Raw genomic sequence first — 11,215 nt, 5'->3', positions numbered from 1 at the left:
GAATAAAAATGCCGGGTGTGTTATGTTTGCATAGACATTATGTTTTATTAAGCTTTTGGTGTCCTTATTCGAATGACAACGATACTGTTGTGGCGTACTTTCGGTTTATAACAGCGATGAGTTCGTACGTGACATCAATGAAACGTGGACACCATATTTTTATAAATATCTTTGATAGAACGTAATACTTACTGTCGGATTTGTGAATGAGATGCATGAGTATAACAACAATATTTTCGTTGACGAACTCATGAGTATAATATAAGGTATAAATTTAAATCACTTTATATCATATTAATTTATTTTATTTAATAGAAAGGAGATGTGTTATTATACAGAAGTATCAGCAATGTTAACATTACACCATGTGCAAACGACTGGGTGAGGCAACGGTTTTGTAATACTATTAACTGACAAACCATTACAGACGTTATAATATGGGTTCTAAGACAACTATTACTTACTGGATAGACATTTGTCAGCCAGGGAGTCATGGAAGCTGGTAGTCTCACATGTACATTTCTGGTTAAGGCACTTGGAACCAATCGTCTGGCACTCTACGTCAGCGGTGCAAGCACTTTGGAAGGCTTTCTCTGAAATCGGTTTTTGGTGAGCATGTTGAGAACTTGATGTTACTATCAAGCTATAGTACATGGATACATAATCTTTTAAATATTTCTATATAATTGTTGTTGTATGATATTTATTTCCTCAAGATAAGCCAAGTTTAATTTAAAAACATGTATATGCCGCAAAATTCAAAATAAACACACAAATTATTTCGTTGAATTGATATCCCTCTCCAGCAAAATATTTTTGTTTGCGGATTGGCGCATGTAGTTTCATGTTGAAATATCATATCATTTCTGAAATGTACATCTGAAAAGTTTGTGACATATAGACGGGCGGACTGACTGACGGACAGCGCCAAAACTACATCATTCCGACATCAGCCGGGTGAAAAAAAATACTATGAACACATTATTGGTGAGAATTAGATCAAGGTTTTGATTTCCGGTTTGCTTTTGAATTTTTATTTTTGAATTTGTTTAAAATTACTTCATGTACACATATTTTGCATACCCAATTTATAGTGTTTACATACTTTGCACACAAGTGTCAGTCTGTGAGTCATGGAAACGTGCAGCCTCACAGGTACATTTCTGTATAAGGCACTTTGCATCAGTCGTCTGGCACTCTGAGTCAGCGGTACACGCACTGCCGTAGGCTTTGTCTGTAATTACATGGTTACATTCGACCAAGATCCATAACGAGCCTGAACGCCAGAATCGAGTACAACTGTTTTAATGTTAACATTATATTTTCTCACTCTTGGCTATAACATAAACAGGAACGAGACGAATATTTACATGTAATATGTATTAAATGTCTTATAATGATAACAGTTATGAAATTTGTTACGTCAATTAATTTCAGAAAAATACCGTAATGCAGATTCCGACATTCTAACTCGTATTAGTTGTAGAATCGGAATTGTGTCTTTGCGTCGCGGGAACAAAACGGAACATAAAGGTTAAAATTTGCGTATGAGTTTTCTACTCTACAGGCGAAACAAATTTTATTGTATAAAAAACTTTTCTTCGATTTTCTTCTGCCATGTCTTATTACCTTCTATTATAGCATTGTATTTGTTAACGTTAAATCTAGTATGATGGTGTTCAGTAAGATCATATATATTCGCTGTACAGAACTTTTTGACGATTTAATTAGACATGAACACACTTTATGTATCCCACAATTTTAAATGGTGTATTTTTGTGACAAGTGATTTGTTTTTCGTTTGTTTTCCTCTGAATAAAAGATTTATGCTACAACTGGACGTGTAAGATCTCCACACTTACTTGTCAAACCAATAATTGTAACTGTAAACGTGTCGGTAAGTGTGGTTGTGCCATCGTATACGCTGGAACAAGATTACACAACACACGGGATAAAAGAAAATAAAATAGTGTAGGCCTACTTTTTTAACGAAAGTTGTACAACAATTTCTAGAAGTAATGTTTGCTGTAAGATACTGAGAACGATGGATAATATAACGTGTTTGGTAGAGTTACGACGTCAGATCAGTTACTAGTACTAGTCTTTGGTTACAGGTAACCTCACGCTACGGTTGTCATGGACAGGTTGTACAAGTTAAAGTGTATATATATATATATATATATATATATATATATATATATATATATATATATTAATTCAGGATTATTTTTCTTGACAAAGGAAGCATGAACAAGTGGACGCTAATGGCGGAACAATTACAAACTTACCTCACGGTCAGGGAATAACTCGAGTAGCCGTTGGTTCGAATGACAAGCTCATTACAATATATTCTGTGCCCGACCATAGTAAACTGCCCGTCAGGATTCTGACTCACCAAGCTATTCAACAAAATGCAACGACGCTGTTCATGAAGATAAAACATGCGTATTTCGATGCAAATGTGCATCACAAATTGATAAGTTAAAGCAAATAGCCATACTCATATAATATTTCCGAAATATAAAATTTAGAACAAAACACAAAATTAAAAACTAGAAAAATGGCGCGACAGAGGCCGACGCGTATCCCCAAGCTGAATAGATGTTGTATTAAAATTTGGGTACGAACACAAATTTGGGCACGAAAAAATTTGGGTACGAACAAAAAAGTTGGGGACGAAAAAAAAATTGGGGTAAAAAAAAAAATGTGAGAACGAAAACAAAATTGTGTACGAAAAAAGTTGGGTATGAAAAAAAAGTAGTTACCCCCAAAAAATTTGGCTTCGAAAAAAAATGTTGCTTACAATAAAATTGGGAACGAAAAAAAATTTGGTACGAAAAAGATTTGGGTACGAACAAAGTTGGGTACGAAAAAAAAATGGGTACGAACAAAAATTTGGTAGAATAAAATATTGGGTACGATCAAAAGTTTGGGTACGAAAACAAACTTGGATACGATAAAAATTTGGGTACGAAAACAAATTAGTACGAATAAAAATTTGGTATGAAAAATTTAGCGTACGAAAAATAATTGGGGGTACGGGAAGGTATTACCCGTGGACCTCTCGATAAATTTTAAAGAGGACGGGAACCAAGCTTCCTTTACCTTAATCAATGGCCCTGGGGTGGGTTATGTGGGCAGACCGTGTTGTCATAAGAGATGTTCAGTATTAATTTGAAGACAACTGGTGAATAAATATAGAAGTTATGTTAAAACAATCTTTTGGATGGAGGTGGTCGGGCACTATTTCCTCCTACACTATAAGCACTAGAACCTTGAAACTTACACACTTGGTAGCTATAAGCAAATGTGCGATGTTGAACTATTTGGAATTTTGATATGACCCCTGGGTCAAAAGTTATTATCATGTGCGTCGCATGTTGTTAGTAAAATTAGTTTTTTTAACCCATTGTTTTACCCATAACTTTCGACATAGGGGTCAGATTAAAATTCCGTCGCAGTCACCGTCGCATACATGTTCATAGCTACCAATGCTATGTGTGTAAGTTTCAAGGTTCTAGTGCTAATAGTGTAGGAGGAGATAGTGGCCAGGACAGACGGACAAAAAGCGGAGATCAATACAATATCCCCACGCTTTAAAAAGCTAGCTAATATCTGTTTATACATAACCATGTGACAATAACAAAATTCATATTTGGATAAAAGCCTGATGTGTGCTATTTGGTGATGCCACTGGAGTACAGTTCATTATATTTTTAATTCCATTTCTTTCGCCAATAAAGTTTGTTCTGTGTTCCGTGTGTGTCACTAGTTGTCAATCTTTGTCTACCACTGCTTTAAAGGGGCGAGATAACGATACGGAGAAGGGAATTCACAATCCAAACATTCGAGATCACGATGAGAGAAAGCGAGATCATGATGCGAGAGTGAGATACGAATATCATTAAACGGCATTGTAATATTTTCTCTTTGCATCGTGTTTTCGCGGTATCGTCCCTGTGTATTCAAAGGTAGAAATATGAAACACGTTGCGAGCTCACGAGCTCTCGCATCGAGGTTCGTGATCTCGACTTAGCGTGGGTCGAGAAAGCGAGATCGCGATATGATCTTCAAAACCTCATCTTCCAGTTGCATATTCGCAGATATGTCATTTCATTACTTTATTGACTATCAGTATTGAAAATATATAGTGTAACTCCGCACCGTATTTTGTACTCGGAACAAATGATAAATTAGATGCATCAATCGCAATATGGGGATATTTGTTTAAGGTGCTTTTGTTAATAACATATGCGACTAAATATTAAATTTAAGGCCCAGTAACATTTTTGTAAATACCCCTATAATGAAACTGCTTTATTCGTATGTAATTTTTATGAGAAATATTAGAAAAGTCTATACGTCAGCCCGTTTGATATGTAGTGTATTCATATTGTGCTAATGTGGACGTTGGTCGGAAAATATTATGTTTAAACGGATCAGATTTGTATCTTGTTATAGTAAGCAACATCCGAATTAGCTTAATTCATTGTCAGTTTGCAATATCTTAAGTTTTTGCTTTGCATATTATTGTATATAAAACATAGTGCGCGTGTGTTTAGAGTTGATCAATTGCAATGTCCAAAAATAGATATCCCACTGTTGTAAACAGCGTACAGCGGTCGAAGATTCGAAACAAGAGAATGTGAAAGGCCGCAAAGCTGGAATGACCAATCAGACATCAATAGACAAGAATAAGTAGGACAGCGATGAGGTGAACAACGAGATCAACGTGTGTTTACTAAATGTGCAAGGACTTATTGGTAAACAATATAACAAACTTGATAGTTCAGAAATGCAATTATTATTAAGTTCATATGACATTTTATTGCTGACTGAAGCATGGTAAAATGATACTTTTAATTATAATGTTGAGAATTTTACATCCTTTACTTTACACAGACAAATTAAATTAAAAAGTTCTAAAAAAGTAGTGGTGGAATTATTATGTATGTTCATAATAAACTGAAAAATATGTAATATTTATTAAAAATACAAGTGATTGTATAATGTGGATTTAACTAGATGGAAAATTGTTCAATTTAAAAACTACTTTATTGTTGTGTTTAGTTTACAATGCACCACAAGGCAGTGGAAGAGAGTACCTTTCAAAAAAAATGCTTTTGAATTGATTCAAGATGACATTCTTCATTTTAAAAATGAGTATGAAAATTGTGAATTCCTTATATGTGGAGATTTTTATGCTAGAGTTGGAGAAATACCAGATTTTGTGTTACATGACACTGTTCATGTCTGTGTAGGAAATTCGTTACCTGATGATTATGTACAAGATGTAAACTTACCAAGATGTAACCTTGATAAATCTGTAAATGAGTATGGGAAGTTATTATTGGATTTGTGTCAAATGTCAGGTTTAAGAATAGTGAATGGTAGATTAGGTTTAGACAGAAATATAGGAAAACACACATTTATAAGTTAACAAGGTTGTAGCAATATTGATCTTGTTCTCTGTAAAAGAAATATGTTTCTATTGATTCGTAAGTTTGAAGTTTAAGATTCTAACATTTTATCAGATCACTGTGTAGTAAAATTTAGTATTCAATGTAAAACTGAGATAGAGAAATATCCCAATAGTAAAAGTCATATGGAAAATGATACCAAAAAGCTACCATACACTTATAAATGGGATAATGAAAAGAAAATGGATTATATTAATTCGTTTAATTGTGAAGATGTAATAAATACCTTTGAAGCTATTAGTGGCTGTATAGATCAAACCCAAAACAGTGATTCATTGGATAGTTATTTATCCCAAGTTTGTGATGTAATTGAAAATACTAGTTCACCATAATTATAAAAAAAAACTTGTTGACAATGCAAAGTTTGTTGATAAAAAAATATTGTTAATGCTGCCTATGTTGATATCGAATGTAAATATTTAAAAAGATGTTATTATATGAATCTTAATATGTACAGACATTATCCCTCAGAGGAAAATAGACAAAGCATGGTAGAATCTAGGAGCCTTTATAAAAGTACAATTAGGAAAAAGAAATATGATTATGATAAAAATAAAAATAATAAAAATTAGAAAATGAAAGACTTAAAAATGCAAAACTTTACTAGAAAATGTTAAAGAATAATACATGCAAAGATAATAAGCAAGATATAAGTAGTAGGGAGTTTGTGAACTATTTTAAATCAATTAATGACTCTAACTCTAGATTTTATCAAGCTGATGAAGATGTTTTGTTTTATCAGGACCGGTACTTAAATGGAGAATTAAAAATAATGTTTAGTGAGTTAAATGTAGCATTTACTGATCAAGAAATTATAAGTGCTTGTAAGCAAATTCATAATGGTAAATCAGGTGGCCCTGATTATCTGCTTAATAAGTTTTCTAAATTTGGAATTAGAAGTAAAAGTTTCTTAAAAGTTGTTTGTAATTTGTTAAATAATTTTTTTGAATATGGGCATTTTCCTGAAGTTTGCTGTGAGGGGTTTATTGTTCCATTTCATAAAAAAGGTGATAAAAAGGATGTAACTAATTACAGAGGGATAACATTATTAAGTACTTTTGGGAAATTATTTACTAAAGTAAGTAACAATAGACTTAACAATTGGGCTGAACAATAGCATGTCTACATAGAGGCACAGGCAGGATTCAGGCAAAATATGGGAACTGTTGATAACATGTTTGTGTTACACTGTGTAATTAATAATTTATTCAATGAACAAAAAAGATTGTATGTCGTATTTGTTGATTACACCAAAGCGTTCGATTATTTGGTGAGGGATATCATATGGTATAAACTGTTGAAGCTAGGCGTTAGAGGAAAAATGCTTGATATCATAAAATCTATATATACAAATGTAAAATCAAGAATAAAATTAGGTAAATTAAATACAATAAGTAATGAAGATTTTTCCTGTTTTTTAGGAGTAAGACAATGAGAATCATTATCACTTTTCCTATTTTCTATTTATTTGAAGGACCTAGAAGAACATTACATGTTAAATGGTTTTAAAGGAGTAGATATTGGTATGCTAAAATTATTTTTGTTGTTATATGCAGATGGCATTGTAATTATGGCAGAAACTGAGGAAGAATTAATTAAAGGTTTGTCTTTGTAAGAGGAATATTGTGATAGGTGGAAATTATGTGTTAACACAAATAAAACAAAGGTTATGTTTTTTTTTTAAAAAGGGAAAAACTTAGGAAGGATATTAATTTTTTTGTATTAAGACCAAGCATTAGAAATTGTTAAATCATTTATATACTTAAGAATTGTATTCACTACAGGAGGATCTTTTGCAAACACCTTTGAAACGCTTGCAGGTCAAGCCTCAAAGGCTGTTTTTAAACTTAGCTCATATTTAATTAATTATCCAACAATTTCAATACTTACCAAATTCGATTTGTTTGATTAGCTTGTTTTACCAATATTAAGTTATGGGTCTGAAATATGGGGCTTAACCGAATCACCTAAATTTTTGCAAAAAAATACTTATCGTGAAAATTCAAACACAAAATAATTTTGTATATGGGGAACTTAGAAGAACATCCTTGATAACTAAAAGAGCCATAAATGTAATACGGTATTGGTTGAAAATTTTACAGTTAGAAAATCATAAGTATGTCAAGTGTATTTATAGCCACATGTGTGAGAATTTAATAAATAAACCAATTAAACATTCTTGGGCAAAATATGTATGTAATCTGTTGCAGACCTTAGGCTTTCAATATGCATGGCTGAACCAATGTGTAGGTGATAAAAAGTGTTTTTATCCTTGGTAAAGTCTATATTGAATGACATTTATCCAAAATTGGATGTAAGAACTTCATGATTCCTCAAGATCAATAAGTTACCGGCAGTTTAGTAATTTTGAATTGCAACCTTACTTAAAAAATGTTAGCATAACTAAGATTAGATCTGATCTTTGTAGATTAAGGGTTTCATCCCGAAGATTAGAAATATAATCAGGCAGATGGCACAAACCTTAAGCCATACCATTTCAAGATAGAAACTGTCAACATTGCAATGTTCTTGAGGATGAATATTATTTGTTATTAGAATGCTCTTTATATAATGATATTAGGAAATTGTATATAATTAGATATTACTGGAAAAGACCAAACATGATAAAATTTATTGAAATGCAATCGGTTAATACCAACAGACACTAAGCTATGTATGTACATAAAGCATTTAGTCATAGAAACCTGTAAAAATATAATTATCATTAATTGTTTAATATGCATTACCCAAACTTGACATCTCGCTCTCTAGTAGATTCGTCTTTGTTTTTTTTTTGATGTTATCGTTTATAGCACTGATTGTTAAATAGATTCTAAATGTTGTAATCCAAAGATAAGGTGTCCTTGACATTTTCATGTATTGATACTTTATTTAACAACTTATGGAATTCAATACTGATCACATGGCATGCCTTTATATATGTAACTATGTTTTGATCATGTATACTCATGGACGGTTTGTCTATTGTATATATTGAATGAACCAATATAATGAAGTTAAACTTTATATTCTCGGTTTCTAGACCCAGGCTAAGTCGAGATTACAAGAACACCATGCGAGAAGGCAATATTCATAACGTGTTTTGGCATCGTTGCTTCTTATGATTGCATTATAATGTCGCAATCTCGCGTAGTGAGGATTATTATAATTATTTTTTATGACACGACATTTCGATGTTAATATCGTGTTCTCGCATCTTATTTATTCTTTTCGAACTTTGAATAAACAAGGACAAGAACTGGAAAACACAATGCAAAACGCGAGATTATTCTGCGAATAAGTATTCCGCGTTGTTCTCGCGTCATGTTTTCGTGCTTTAGCATCGTGCTCTCGCGTTCTCGCTTATGTATTCAAGAGGTTGGTAAAGGTCAAAATCTCTTTAGAACATCTTTAACCAAACGTGCACAAATAACATGATAAAACTGAAATACAGCCGACAAGCTTTGTCTTAAATGACCCTTATTGAGTGAATGTTTTACAATTTAGATGAGTTATATGTTCGACATTATAGCACATTGATAGCTTAGTGCATGTATTTGTGACGCGCGAAATAGCAAATAACGTTAAACATTACAAAGAGTGGACGAAAGGTGCATTTTGTTGAATTATTTAAAATGGTCCGATACGTGCACTGCTGTTGTCTTCATTTACGTATGTACGCGAGCGGTGTTAATAAAAGATTGCATCTAAATGATGTATGCAAACTATTCCTAAATGACTATGGGAATATTGGAAAGCCATTATCTATTTGTTTTACCTGTATTGTAATGTCCCTTCGGCGTTGTTTATATTCAAACTAGTAACAGAATTAAAGCATGGCTCCGATTGAGTTAAATCAACTCTAGGTGATCGGGATGAAGGGGGTCCATTCCATGTCATGGCTCCGTCTACCCGAATATCTAAAACTATTTTTTGAATGAACGAATTCAGTAAATAAATTCAATATTATTAAAAGGAAAACATATTCATAATAGATTAACGTAATTAGTGTCTTTCTAGCTACTGATATTTCAACTAGTACACAATCTAAATTCTAATCATATACACCATTAAATATCAGATAGACAGAAGAGAAGATATTTTTTAAGTGTGTGTATCGTCGGTTAAAGCATTTTTGTTTTAATTACAAACGGAGCACGTACAAATACTGTCGGAAAAGGCTGAAAAATAAAATAATCTCAGTGTAAATTCGTTTGCGTATAGTCTGAAAATAAACATGACAATACAAAATAATCGGACTGCAGCTATACTCTTCAATTGCGTATATACATGGGGTCATCTCATTTTGATCATTTAGAAAGGGACCTGTAAGTTCGGTATCTGTATCATTCGTAAGTTCAATATAACGCAACAAAATTAGATCGGAACATAGCATTAACACGTTCACGAAATGTTTATAAAGTTAAGTATACACCCAAGAAAACAAACAAAACAATATGTAGCGAGTTAAAATATACAGTTTAAATATTACATCATATTTATACTTCCTATGCTCACGGAAGATGGGACGAATTTTAAACAATATATTTGTTGATAAAAAGCATTGAACTTTGGGTGGTCTTGTGCTGTGGGGGGACACGAGTACCCGGATGAATCTATGCCTTTCCGATATGGTGACCACTAAGTAAGCCCACATGTGCCGAATTAACTTACCAGAATCACGAACATTGAGATAAATATAGCATTATACTGATAAAAGCCCTTTGACCGCTTATACGTAACAGTTTTTGACGTACGTACCATAACAACATTATTGTTGGTGGAATTCAACTGATTTTTTTTGCATTATACGTTTTCTCCGCTAAAAATTAATTATTTATTAATAAATTTTAACGATGTGTAACGTTCAAGTATCTGGTTCAAACAACTTAATAAGTCGTCTGCAAGAGTAAGTTGTCTCGTTCCAGTTACTTAGACGTCACTCTGTATTATCTAAAATCTTAATGTTCGTAAAATACATGACGATTATTTTGAAGATCCACAGTATGGAAACGTGGGCGAATTTTGTCCGAAGATATGTAATAATTTTAAGTTTAAAAAAATCCAAATCCATCATAAAAGAAGAAAAGTGTTACCTAAAACAAGTACGCAAAACCTCCAAAGACGTTGGATCGTCATTCCTGAACTCTAGATATAAATGGAAAGAATGTGAGATAATGCAGTATATATTAGTTCGCATTTTAAAACAATATATAATAACAATTGGAAGTCGTTATTAAACGACATAATTTTGAAGAATTGTGTTGTCTTTCCTTCAATTCAGAAGTCAATCAATAAAAGGTAGCACTGCAAGGATATAACATGGTTCTTCTACGAAAATGCAGTTCTCTTGAACACAAATACCATCGGGAAACAATGTTTCAACACTGAAATATCGACAAAGCCAAGTTAACAGATTTAACGCCCCGAAATGTTCAGCTGTCAACTTAATCCCTATATAAATCACGATAGTTGCCAATAAACGTATTGTATTTGTTGTGCTCCAAACCACGATAGTTGCCAATACATGTATTGTATTTGTTGTACTCCAATTATCCCTATAGAAATCACGATAGTTGCCAATATATGTATTGTTTTTGTAGTGCTCCAATTATCCCTATAGAAATCACGAGAGTTGCCAATACATGTATTGTATTTGTTGTGCTCCAATTGTATGCAAAGGACATCAGTGATGTATAAAACAAGTGTATCAAACATGTTCGGAAGTGTTGAGA

The 11,215-nt window shown here is 32.6% G+C and overlaps 1 long non-coding RNA gene across 1 annotated transcript; it reads right to left on the bottom strand.

The window, feature by feature from the left end:
- Positions 1–1,862: 1,862 nt before the first annotated feature.
- LOC127856482 (uncharacterized) lies at positions 1,863–10,706 on the bottom strand. Its single transcript, XR_008038061.1, has 4 exons — positions 10,577–10,706; positions 9,259–9,406; positions 2,289–2,399; positions 1,863–1,924 (listed from the first exon to the last, which is right to left on the bottom strand). It is a non-coding gene; the product is annotated as an uncharacterized LOC127856482 (long non-coding RNA).
- Between the last annotated feature and the right edge of the window lie 509 nt (positions 10,707–11,215).

This window comes from Dreissena polymorpha, chromosome 13 (assembly GCF_020536995.1).
Source record: "Dreissena polymorpha isolate Duluth1 chromosome 13, UMN_Dpol_1.0, whole genome shotgun sequence".
Classification (NCBI taxonomy): Eukaryota; Metazoa; Mollusca; class Bivalvia; order Myida; family Dreissenidae; genus Dreissena; species Dreissena polymorpha.
Note: the sequence above shows the minus strand (reverse complement) of the source record. Positions and strands in the feature narration are given on the sequence as shown.